The 13,616-nt window shown below is 34.7% G+C and overlaps 1 protein-coding gene across 4 annotated transcripts in view; it reads left to right on the top strand.

Annotated features, from left to right (window-relative positions):
- The window catches only part of arvcfb (ARVCF delta catenin family member b), a 430,881-nt gene that overhangs the window by 186,048 nt on the left and 231,217 nt on the right, over window positions 1–13,616 (top strand). The gene's annotated exons all lie outside the window — the stretch shown is intronic.

The following is a 13,616-nucleotide window of genomic DNA, read 5'->3' as shown; positions in this document are numbered from 1 at the left end:
ACTTTTCAAGATTTTCTGTAAATGTAATTCTACAAAAAATGCATTAAAAACATGTCCTATTTTTTTCACATGACTACTCTAATATTCTTGATGAGCCTGAGAAATATATGTTAAAATTGTTTACTGAAGGGTTATTTTAAAATACAGTCACCGATGGAATTATAAACTCACCACAGATATAATTTGAGGAAGGAGTGAAGTTTAAGCCAAAAAAAAAAAAAAATACATCACTATATGGAGCTACTGTAGTTACTAAATAGCAATTATTTGAAGCTGCTTGAAACATATTGTAATGTAGTTTACAATGTAAATAGAACCAGGGTTTCTCATCATTTAACCAGCCTGTAATAATTGTAAAAATAATTTGCATTTTTACTGTTTTTACTGGATAATTCAGTATATTTTATACATTTAAATAATCACAAAAATTATTCCAAACCAGTGTGAGATTTTTACTGTTAAAAAAAAAGAAGATATTTTGAAGAATGTTGGAAATCTGTAACCATTGACAACCATTGTAGGAAAAACAAATACTATGGAAGTCAGTGGTTACCAGTTTCCAAAATAATAATTAAATAATTTCCTTTTGTGTTCAGCAAATCAAAGAAACTCAAATTGCTTTGGATCAATCAAGGGTGAGCAAATGATGACAAAATTTTCATTTTTGGGCGAATTATCCCTTTAAGTCACCTACAAAATCCATGTATATTTTGTAAATGTTCAGCATATTCATTCAATTAGTTTGAAAGTCTCCAGATAAAACCATTTTCTTAACTGGACCAGCAGTAGTGCCTTTCGAGCCACTTAAAGGACCAACTGCTGCTCACCCAGTAGATCCTGAGCTTGTGTGTTTAAAATAAGAATCTCCTGCTTTATGAGACCCTTGAGTCTCTCCAGGAATGTGACCCCTTTACTCTGCATGTTCATATATAACCAAACAAGCCTGTGCGCTTGACCCTCTTATTGGGAGCCTAAATTGAAACCACTTGAAGTGTGTAAAACGCACTCCTATACTTGAAAGAGTTGTTCGGAGGCTTCAAAAACAATGCTAAAGTCAGATACTCTTCTTTGAAAATATGTGTTATGTGCTGTAATATCTGTCTTTGTTTTGGTCCCTTTTACCCGCCTGATGCCAGTTTAGCCTATTCTATTTCAGCAACCTGGGTTGCCTTGGTGGAAAATATTAATTCAGTCAGGAAGGCTCTCAAATTGTGCATCCGCAACCGAAGTGTGAGCTCCGGTGGACTGTAAGAATGAGACACAGATTCAGAGTTCCACGTGAGGTGATTATCAATTAGCAAATAGTATAAATATTACGAATGTAAACATTAGGTGAGCAGGTTACATTGTAATCCTGTGTCCTAACAACACACTACGTGACGAGATTTGCAGTGATAAGTAGTTTGGCTGTTTGCACCAGACGTAATTTAAATAAATCCATTCAGAAGCACAAAATAGTGCACTTACTGCACTCCAATGAAATGGTAAGGTTTATAATCTAATTAATACATATTAAACCTCTTTAATATGAATAAATTTACATGCTGAATCACTGATATGTGTTGGCCCAACCCCAGCCTGTAAGTATATGTACCTTCAGGCCTTGACATTAACGTTTTTGATCACCAGCCACTGTGGCTAGTAGTTTTCCAACATTACTAGCCACTCGCCATTTTCACTAGCCACAATTTTATTGTTGGGAAAACATATTTTATACACATAAACATGACTTTGACATGCTAAAATTACTTGATTTAGATTTTGCGTTATCTCCACATGCCTCCTCATTCATTTCAATTTTTGTGTGTCGTGTATGAGCTTGCTCAATAATCATGAGCAAATGGGTCATGGTTTCATAGCATTATAATTAGTTTTTATTTCACATCATTTTCCGAGCTCAAAATGAAGGATTTACCAAATTTATCTCTGACCACACCAAACATCAACAATTAATTATTTCTTAGCCACAAGTTTTAAATGTGTCAAAACAAGCAAAATATAGCTGTATACTAAACTTCTTATTTAACAAAACATATGCACAGTAATCTGTCCTGGCTGAAGGTCCCAGATCACCAGTTAACTACGCATAAATGGGGAGTTAATCTCTCATTAAAGCAATGTTATTGTAAAAAAATGATAATTAAACCATATTAATGCAAAAGAAAGCAGGTAAAAAACATACTGTTCAAAGAATGGTTAAAGCAAAAGCAACTGGCGCTGCTTACGATAAGTCAACTCTGGAGCTCTTGAAAGCAGCAAGACTGTGGGTGCATGTTCATAACTTTATGTCTAGTCTATTTAAAAGAGAACCGATCGCATAAGTTGTGCTTTCTAGACACAGTTGCTTCATGAAAGGAAACAGGAGTGCGCACACGTTATATACAGTCGCGCGCATCACCTCAGCTGTTAGCACGAGTGATTATCCTCTCATTCGGTATTCACCTGCTTTCTATTGGTCGCGCAAACGCAATTATTTTTGTCAGTCATGTTCCTTCTCAATTCTAAGATCGCCTTTGCATGCATATTGGACCATCTGGGAAAATTATTTTCAACCAGCCAAAGTGACTAGTTGGGAGTGTCTGTCTTACTCGCCACCACTGAAATCTAACTGCATTTGGCGCCTGTGTACATCCCTGTGTACATTCATTCATTCATTACTTTTTCTACAGCTTAAGAGTCGCCGGATGTGCTGCTTGGCGACGTGCCACGACGCACCAAGCAGTGCCATGCATTTTAAAATTCTAAAAATAGATTTCTATCAGGGTACGCATGTCAGCGCCGCAAGTCAGCGAGTGTCTGCGGCACCCAGCTAAAACTCAGGACAGTGTTCATATTTCTGCCGCGCCACAGAGTGCCATCTAAATACTTCCAATTGTCATGTGCTCACCGTGTCGCGACGCTGAGTGGCACATCTGGTGTGTGACCCCCTTGATTTTCTATTTCAGGGATCACCATAGCGGAATGAATCACCAACTATTAAACAGTATATGTTTTTACGCAGCGCATGCACTTCCAGCCACAACCCAGTATTGGGAATCATCCATACACACTTATTCACACACACTCATACACTACGGCCAATTTAGTTTATTCAATTTACCTATAGCGCATGTCTTTGGACTGTTAGGGAAACCGGAGCACCCAGAGGAAACCTATGAGAACACGGGGAGAACATGCAAACTCCACACAACTATGCCAACTGGCCCAGCCGGAACTTGAACCAGCTACCTTCTTGCTGTGAGGCGACAGTGCTAACCACTGAGCCACCGTGTCGCCTGTGATATTAAAAACAACTTTTTAGTTACAATACATTGCTTTAGGGAATAAAATTCTTCATGAAGTGACCGAAGAAAGGGCCCCAAATCTTGTGAAATTGTCCAGTTTTTAAAAATAAAGTGCAGAGCAGATATCAATTCTTCAAGCCATAGTTTAGACACTGACTTTTAATGGTGACCATCTTGAAGCATTTCAGAGCCACAGTTGAATAATTATGTACCACAAACTTGTTGATGGATATCGATTGAAGGTGTATCCGATGATTACTTGTGTGTTTCTACAAATACAGATTGATTTAGCAACTTTTACTGATGCATAGAGCTAGAAATGTGGTTTAAAATTACATTTAAGCTATTGATATTTTTATTTGACGTAGTTTTAAATTATTCAAATAATCCTTGCTGTGCAGCAGGTAACATAATATAAGATCTAAATGACATTGTTTATTCTCCTGTTGTTTTCTCTATGTTATATATTTGTAATGTATCTGATCTCTTGTGGCATTATTGCCTTTATGCGTACATGGATAGACTCATTTCTGCTCTTTATATTTATCCAGAGATTGTGTGTGTGTGTGTCCAGACTGTCTGCTGCTTACCTTATTACAAGGGCCCTGGTCTATTTACACATGTTTCCTCATAACAAGAGTTGATTCAAATAGAGGACTGGATAATGAGCTTTGAGTAAGTGAACGTGTTGAGAGCAGCAGCTGTATAAAATGTCAGTAAGACGCAATAGGACAGCTCACATTGAAAGCAAGTGTGTGGAGAGGATATTTAATGGATGTTTTGATTGTTTGTGAAAGATGAAGGATATGGTAATCCCCACACTGTGAGATGTAAAGGAGTCATACATCCAAATATAGAAATGTTATTTTGTTTATTCGCCCTCACGTTGATCCTGACCTGTCTGGCATTTGTTCACAGTTAATTCCAAAATAATGAAAAGTATTATAGAAGTTTTGTAAAAGTTGGAAAATGATTAGGGTAGAACAATTATGATAAGGTTCACACATAAGATTCATGAATGTTTTGTTTATCAGATTTAAAAATTAATCTGCATTTGCACTAGAGAATAATGTATAATTCTAATAATAATTTAATGTGTAATAAATATATACAGTTGAAGTCAGAATTATTAGCCCCCTTTTAAATTATTTTTTCTCTTTTTAAATATTTCCCAAATGATGTTTAACAGAGCAAGGAAATTTTCACAGTATGTTTGATAATATTTTTTCTTCTGGAGAAAGTCTTATTTGTTTTTATTTCGGCTAGAATAAAAGCAGTTTTAAAATTTAAAAACATCTTAAGGTCAAAATTATTAGCCCTTTTCGGTAGTCTACAGAACAAACTATCGATATACAATAACTTTCCTAATTACCCTAACCTGCCTAATTCACCTAGTTAAGCCTTTAAGTTTACTATACTAAAATACACATTAGTGCTTGTAAAACAACAATTTAGAATTCATAAATCGCACCTGTTGTCTGCAAAAATTGCATTAATAATAATAATAATAAGGGTGCTTTTATACCTAGACTTTTGTTACAGAGCTCGTTTCCCCAGTTAGCTCGGTTTGTTTGGTATATGTGAATCGAGCAATCGCGCTCGGATCCACCCCAAATCAATCGGTCCGATATCGCCTGAATGGGGTGGTCTCGGCTCAATTGAAACAAACTCTGGAGCAGATCGATTGTAGTGACAAAGCAATACGATTCGAGCTATATCACAGTGTATTATGGATATGTAATAGGCATATGGCTATATGAAGAGAATTATGAGTAGGGCGGGATGTCATTCCTACCGGTAAATGTGCGTTTCATGTAAAATACGAAAGTGAAAGCATGTTAACTATTAACGAGAGCTGTTTATGCGTTAGGAAAATTGACCGAACAGCAGTCTTGGTTTATCTGTTATTTCTCTCTATAATGTAAAGCCTATAATGCATAAGGTACAAATTTGTACCTACAAGGTCCATATTAATACCTCAAGAGTATATATTAGTACTTAAAAAGTATAAATATGTGCCTCTTAAATTTTTTTAGGTACTAATATATACTTTTGAGGTACCAATATGGACCCTTTAAGCACAAATGCATACCTTTTGAAAAGGTACCACCCCAGTGACAGCTTGCGTTCCTTTATTTCTGAGAGTGTACGTCCGACAGATCCCACTATTATGTCTTTCTTTTCTTTTTTCTTCTTTTATAACCAGTTTTAACACATTTTAATATGTTTTAATTATTTTTAACTCTTTTAATCATTTTTATTTTCTTGTTTCTCATATTTTTGTTTATGTAAAGTACTTTGAATTACCATTGTGTATGAAATTTGCTTTATAAATAAACTTGCCCTGCCTTGCCTTCGTGGATGTGTCATCAGGCTTTTATAATAATATGAATGCAGCAATGACAACAAATACAGAGGATTTCAGTGGTTAGTGAATATTCAGAAATATTTTTCTTGTCATTTTATAACTTAACAACCCTCATGCACTTTCATCATGTTGAATATAGATACAATGTTTTGAGTAAATAATAAATGTTTTATTTTTTTAGGTCAAACTATTCCTTTAATGCAACATCGTATGCCCTATATTTTCCCTTTTAGTTCATATTTCTTATTCTCTCTCAGGGTCTCATTTACCAGATCCGTGTTGTTGATCAGCATCTCTGTGATGGTGAAACCAACCACATTTTTGTATTTGATCATATCAAAGGAAACAGTATTTTTGTTTCGGTATGTTCATTTCCCAGTCTGTATTAACCACAATCATTGCTCGTTTACAGAGGTGATGCACTTAAAATGTGATCTTTGCTGAGTCGCCACCTTTGAAAACTTCTAATGATGAAATTCATTACTTTCCAAATCAAAAAGTGCTGAGGAAACATCAACATCCTCTTGAGCAAAAGAGTATTTTCGAATATTCAGCGCTCATAAATATATTAATGAGACTTGAACAATCGCATGTACATAGCGCATCTTGTTTATCCCTTCTTGTTTGTTTCATTATATGCAGTCTCCTCTTTTGTCTTTCTCTCCGCAATAGTCCACTTTAACCTTTCCTGGCGTATGTTCTGTCTCTCGGACTGGATCTACTGAAACGCTCTGATTACTTTCATTTAATTTATTTATCGCTTTTTCTGTTGACATGTTTACATGGTTCAGCAACCACAGGGCATTCTGCAGTCCGTTTGGTGTCAGACTCAGTAGCAGAAGAGGGAGAGTATTCATTCAGACCGACTGCAAACAGATTCAGGCTGTTACTGCTAGATAAGACATGATGCTCTTCTGTTTGTGCCGACTGTTGTTCCGAGTTTGAGAAGGATTTGGTTTTGAAGTAAAAGAGTGTGAGTTGTATTTGCCCTCAGCCTAAGAAATGGAAGATTTCTTCAGATTTGACATGTTGTTTTATTGCATTTACTCTTAGATTTGGAGTTTGGAGTTCAACTAAGTTAATAAAATTAAGTTTGACTTCCATGCTGGGTTTTAATAAGCTATATATGAAATAAGCTGTATAGTTTGTTTTTTAAGACTTACTTTGTGTTCATTTCCATGCATTTTTAAAATTAGCTGTGAATCATTTAAACACTTGAGTAAACTTTGCATGAATTTATGATTTTTCCGTGCTTGAATGATCTAGAAATATGATGATGTTTGCCTGTGTAATTTCATCATCTCTGAATACTGACGTATTATTTATACAGCTTTTAGATTTGTAATCATACATCAATTTATTTATCGTTGATTATAAATTCATTTTATCATCAAAGTACTAATTGTTGGTCATGTTCAAAAAATTGTATATGTCTTATTTATTTATTTAATTGTGTATTTAGTAAGTACACTACCATTTAGAATTCAAGATACAGTAAGTTCTTAAAGGGCACCTAATTTACCTCTTTTACAAGATACAACATAAGCCTTTGGTGTCTCCAGAATGTGTCTGTAAAGTTTCAGCTCAAAATACCAGAGGTGGGACAAAGTCATTGTTTGGCAAGTCACAAGTAAGTCTCAATTCATTGCTCTCAAGTTCTGAGTCAAGTCTCCAGTCAAGACAGGCAAATCTCCAGTCAAGTCCCAAGTCAAAGGCCAACAAGTCTCAAGTCAAGTCCAAAGTCCTACGGTTTGACTTTCGAGTTTTTTCGAGTCTTTTTAACAGAAAGATAAAGTGTATACAGATTATGTATGGTTTTAAGATATGTATTTATTAAACAAACCTTTTTTTTATAAAATAACATTGCTCAGATACATAAAAATCCAAATGTAATTTTCTGAAAAAGTGCCAAAGTACTGAACAGTGCTGCATCTCGTCTCCACAGCATATTGCACAAGAACTAGTTCCATCACAATAGATTCCATTTTGCCTCACATCACACAGAATTTACAGGTCTACTGCTGTCTTATTCATTAAGTTTAGTTGTGCTATGTTTAATGTCTTCAGTGATCAACTTGTGATTAACCAAAATTACATAAACGACCTCAATGAGGCAGCAGTAGACCAACAACTCCTGTATGCTGCAAACAGGGGCGTAGCGGACATTTTAAAAGTGCGGGGGACGGCTGTATGAGATCATATGTTCATATAATTATAAATCACCTGTTTCTAAATGGTCTGTCTCTAAAAGTGAGAGGGATGGATCCCCCCCTCCCCGTCCCCCCCGGTTGCTACGCCCCTGGCTGCAAAGTAAAATTGAGGGAAATTGGTATTTTGTCAATTGGATCTCGTGTGTGCTGAAGAGATTGAGATGCAAATCCATCTAGCAGCAATGTAAAATGGTTGCACATATTCTCAATGAAGTAGGCTACTTCATGCAAACAATAACTTTGTTTTCTTTACATAACGTTGAAGAACTTTGCTCTCTACTTTGTGTGATGCTCGTGCACCGATTTCCTCTGTGGACAAAACTGCTTGCGAGCTCTCAAATATACGCTGCTCATGCGCAGATTTTCTCATGCTTTCAAATATGCACTGCTCACGCATATTCTTGAGCGCTTTCAGAGATTATATGCAGACTCGTAATTTATGTCTAGTGTTTCCTCTTCCTTTCGTGCTTTTTGATATAATTTATATTGGTGCACTATTTATTAACAATAACCAAAATACTAAAATAGACTTACATATTAATTTTTTTATCTAATAAAACTAAACATTTTTGTCTGTGTTATATGATGAGATATTTCCAGTTTCAAACACTTAAAGACACATATGATAGACTAGTGGCGCCCCCAGAAAATTTTCTTAGGGGTGGCCAGAAGAGGCCGCACCAATCTTAGGGTGGCAAACCAAAAAAAATTATGAATTCAGTGTGATGTTATATTTCTGTTTATGGTAAATGAATAATGTGGTTTTAATTAATTTCATTAAATACTCTTGAAATATTGCAATTTATTCCTAAAAAATCTATAAATTCAAATTCAATAACATCAGCTACGAATCAGCTACGTCAGTGGCACAAATCAATCCACAATAATTTAGTGGCTGCTATTTATTTATTTATTTATTGAAATATTGGGTCACACTTTACAATAAGGTTTATTAGTTAATGTTAATCAATGCATTTACTAACATGAACAAACAATGAACAATACTAAACATTTACTACACATTTACTAATACAAACATTTACTACAGTATTTGTTCACGTTAGTTAATGTTAGTTAATGACAATAAAGTTGTTCATTGTTAGTTCATGTTAATTCACGGTGCATTAACTAATGTTAACAAGCATGGACTTGGATGTTAATAATGCATTAGTAAATGTTCAATTATGATTAATAAATGTTGTACAAGTGTTGTTTATGATTAGTTCATGTTAGTAAATGCATTAACTAATGAACCTTATTGTAAAGTGTTACCAAATATTGTAAATTTACGTAAGTTCATTTAAATGAATAATGTCAACAGCAAAATCATATTGGGGTGGCCACACGGGTGGCCAGAGAATTCACAGGGGTGGCCGTGACCCCTTGGAGGCACCCCTGGAATAGACGTTGGATGTAAAGAATACATTTTATTTTTAAAAACATTTATTAAACATCTAAAAGGTGCACCATACTAATCAAATTAGAACATTTAAACAAAAACATGACTAACACAAGCAGAAATGTAACTGTGATAAAAAAAAAGGAAAAACTTGCTAAAGTATCATAGCCTACTGTACTATTCATTCTTCATATGTCACTATCCATCCCATTTTATCATGGCAACTAAAATAAAGTGAATTAGTCTCTGCTGTCTTCCACATTGTTGATGAGATTTCGGAAGACATTTTCCCTGTTATCCTCTTCATTTTGAGAAGAAGCTGTTCCACAGGGCCCCTGAACACATCTATTGGCATGTACAGTGTTTTAAACAGTAGCCTACTACAGTAAAGTACTTCAATTAATCTGTTGTGGTAATACTATAGTTTCTATGGTAGCACAAGTGTAATATAAACAAATTACCCAATGCTGTGTTTTTTTTGTTGTTGTTTTTTACAATATAGGGTATATTATACTTTAATTCACCACACTTTACTGTAGTAAAACTACATTTTGTATTTCATTTTATCAGTTCACTATTCTTAATAATGAATGCTTCAGCATACTGTAGTAACAAGTTGTAAATAATACTAGCCTAAGACATAGGCAGTATACCTAACACTCAAAAACACTAGAATTTATTATAGAATTTACCTTAACCTCTTAGTTTTTTGTGTATTGTTAATAAATAGTGTAGCAATATATAAACCATATCAACATTCTTGGGATAACCAAGAGTGAGATTGGTTGTTGGGATAACTAACACGTGAGAAAGACCGAATGTATGCGCAAAAGAGACCGAGTGAACGCGAGACAGACCGAGTTTTGGCATTTGAGCATTGGCTCGGTCTCTCTGCGTTCGCTTGACTTTTGTCCTCTCCAGCGCCTCATAGTAGTCACGCTGGATGCTGTTGAATCAAAACAATCTACGATACCTTGATTGGATGTCGTGCCGAATACGCGCATGCTCTCTGTCATACACATATGCACACAGATGCATAAACAGAGATAGAGTGGTCCGTGTCAACATACTTTTTATCTTTTGGCTTTTTATGGGAAGTAGCAAGTCTTTACAAGTCAGTAGGTGCAGGTCCAAGTGAAAGTCACAAGTTATTTATGTTAAAGTCCAAGTCGAGTTGCAAGTCTTGTCCAAGTCACATGAATCAGGTCCACACCTCTGCAAAATACCTATCAGATTATTTATTATATAATGTAGAATCTGCCCATTTTAGTGTCTGAGGACTATGTTGCTGTTTTCGTAGACAGTGACTTTAAATGCAAATGAGCTGCTTCTCCCCACCCACTGCTCCAACGTGAGTGTCTGCTACTCATGCGTTCAGATAAACAGCAGTCAGTGATAGAGACAGACACGGATGAAGCTGAAATACAGCTCATTAGTCAAAAATAGCAAGCATGTTTATTTGATGTCTTTGTGGTGGAATTTATTCAAACCTTTCTGAAATGAGTCTCACACAAATGCCATTTGCAGTACACACCCACAACACACATATTCATGTTTACTGACACCATGGTGATTATATTGGTTAGGAAATATATAGCGATTTTGCTCTCTTTATTATAAACATGCTATTATGGTCTCCGATATCATTTGGTGAACATGTAGCTGTTTTGACAGGAGCAGTGATGTTTTATGACGCATCCAAGCATGTGTATCTCAAGATTCATTTATTTTTCATACAAATGCCTTAAACAAAACAAAGTCCACAGTTTCCCTGCCACTCCTGCCAGCTGATCACCCATCACCTGTGTGCCCTTATAAACAAATGAACTGACGTGAAATGTAGGTGGAGCTAATCCATATCACTAAACTATAATATATATAATACAGCATAATATTATTAATGTTAATTACTCAATAATCATACAACAAATAAACAAATAAAGCATAAATTATATAAATATCACAAATGGATTCAACACATGCACTGTTTTTCAAATGTTTTAAACTTATAACATTTATTATGGAGGTGCCGCTGATCACAGATAGTTGTAACACATGTGTCAAAAAATGTTCTGTGGACATGTATATATTATGGAGACGTTATTATGGAGACACGGCACCTGTCAATCAATTCAGTGGGCAAGAAAAACCACACTCCTACCTCACGTTGTGGTGGGCCTCAAAATCATGGGATTTTGGTCCTATTTTAACATCAGGAAGTTTGAAAAAAGAGATTGTTGGATTTATGTCATTCCAGTGTGACAGTGGACACACTTTACCTATACACACAGTTCTGTCTGAACAGCTTACAAAAGTTGATTTTCATCATAGGTGCCCTTTAAATATAATATAATATAATATAATATAATATAATATAATATAATATAATATAATATAATATAATATAATATAATATAATATAATATAATATAATATAATATAATATATTATAATATAATAAATATTATATAATATAGGGTAATATAATATACTGTAATATATTAGTGATATTCAGAAATATTATTGTAAGTAAAAATGTATTTTCTATATAAATATAATTGAAAATATAAGTTATTATCAAAAGTTGCAGAGACAAGAATAATAAAAGTGTTTTTATCAGTGGACAAGGCCCAGTAAGACCATTTCAAAATTATACAAGGGATACAATACCAATATATGTTAGAGATAAATGGAAAATTGAAGGAAATCTGAATATCTCAGATGAGAATTGGGGGAATATTTGTACAACTCAATGGAAACGTACCAGCTCAGCCATGTGGAGAGAATTCTGTTGGAAAATTGTTCTAAGGTTTTTATCACACCATCACAGAAAATACACAGAGCAGGTGCACTAGCTGCTGGAGAATGTGTGGGGAAAAAGTAGCTAATCACTATCATGTTTTTTGGGATTATCAGAAAGTAACCCCATACTGGAAAGAGATTAAAACACATTTAGACACCATTTTTGAAGTAGAGATTGCTTTCACGTATGAATCTTTATATTTAGGTAATATAAATTTAGATGGATGGATCAATAAAAACAAGAAACTGTCATTTATTCTTCTGGCAGCTAGGAAAAAAGGTAATTACAAAAAAATGGTTAAAATTAGAGTCACCTGCAGTTGAAGAATGGATTGATACAGTACACACTATACTGGATATGTCATGGAAAAGTGATTGTTTTCTTTAAGAACACAGACTGAATACTTTTTTTCTAATTTGGAGTAAATGGATTGAGTATATTTCACCAATATGCCTGGATTTTTCTTGAATTGTAACTTTTAAATGTAATATTATGTCTAAATATATATATTTTCCTCTTTAAAGGAAATCTGTTCCTTAAATTAAGTAAGTTTGTAGCTCCCCATGTTTTACTGTTTATAGTTGTTGCTGTTGTTGTTAAAGGAAAGAAAATACAAAGCATATGCAAGATCTGTAAGTCTCTTTCTGTATGAGAGGTTATGTAAATTATATATGTATTTTCTTTTGGAAACTCAAAATAAAAAAGAAAATGTAAGTTATTACTGTATAGTCAAACCTGAATTGTCAGTGACATATTACTCCAGTCTTCTGGAGTACATTTTTTTTTTTGTATTTTTGATAAATAAAAAAGTTATTGAAATGGAAATATTTGGAGCACTTTAATAATTTCTTACAAAAAAGAAGCAGTTTCTTTAAAAAATCTAATATTATTGAGCCAAACCTTGAAAAGGTAGTTATTTAGATGCTGTAAACATAAATAAACTATGACTAATATCCACATATACCATTTAATGTATTAATTCTGCTTCAATTCAAGTCAATCCTGAATTTTATTAACTTCATCAGTGTACAAAAAAAGAAAACTTGTATACCACATCCGACCCACAACCTAAAATGAGTTTCACACCCCGGGTGTAAAGTGCCCATCCCTGAACTCTCCCTCCATCCGGCTTTGTGTTAAAGCCATTCATAGATTTGGATTAAAATTCTTTCTCACTATCAGTCACTGAATGCACTCTCAAATCATTCTGCAACCTCTTTCCTTTCCCTTCTCATATTTAGCATACTGGAAGGACAAAAGGACAAAAGCTAAGAAAGAAAAGAACAGACCGAGGGAGAGAGTATGGGTTAAAAATAAAAAAGAAAGAAAAATAACAAAGTTTTGTGAAGCGTTGCCCTCTCTCAGGGCTCATGCTCTTTTGGCATGTTGGCTGGGTGGAGTCTCTCTCTCCCTCTCTCTCTCTCTCTCTCTCTCTCCCTCTCTCTCTTTCCACTCCAGCTGCGTCTGTCTGTCAGCCCCTTCCCCCTCCAATTCGTCTGACCCTTGTCTGCATAGATGCTCACTAAGGAGAGGGAGAAAACGAGAATACAAA

This window comes from Danio aesculapii, chromosome 5 (genome assembly GCF_903798145.1).
Source record: "Danio aesculapii chromosome 5, fDanAes4.1, whole genome shotgun sequence".
Classification (NCBI taxonomy): Eukaryota; Metazoa; Chordata; class Actinopteri; order Cypriniformes; family Danionidae; genus Danio; species Danio aesculapii.
The sequence above is the reverse complement of the archived record's forward strand: the minus strand, read 5'-3'. Positions and strand labels throughout refer to the sequence as shown.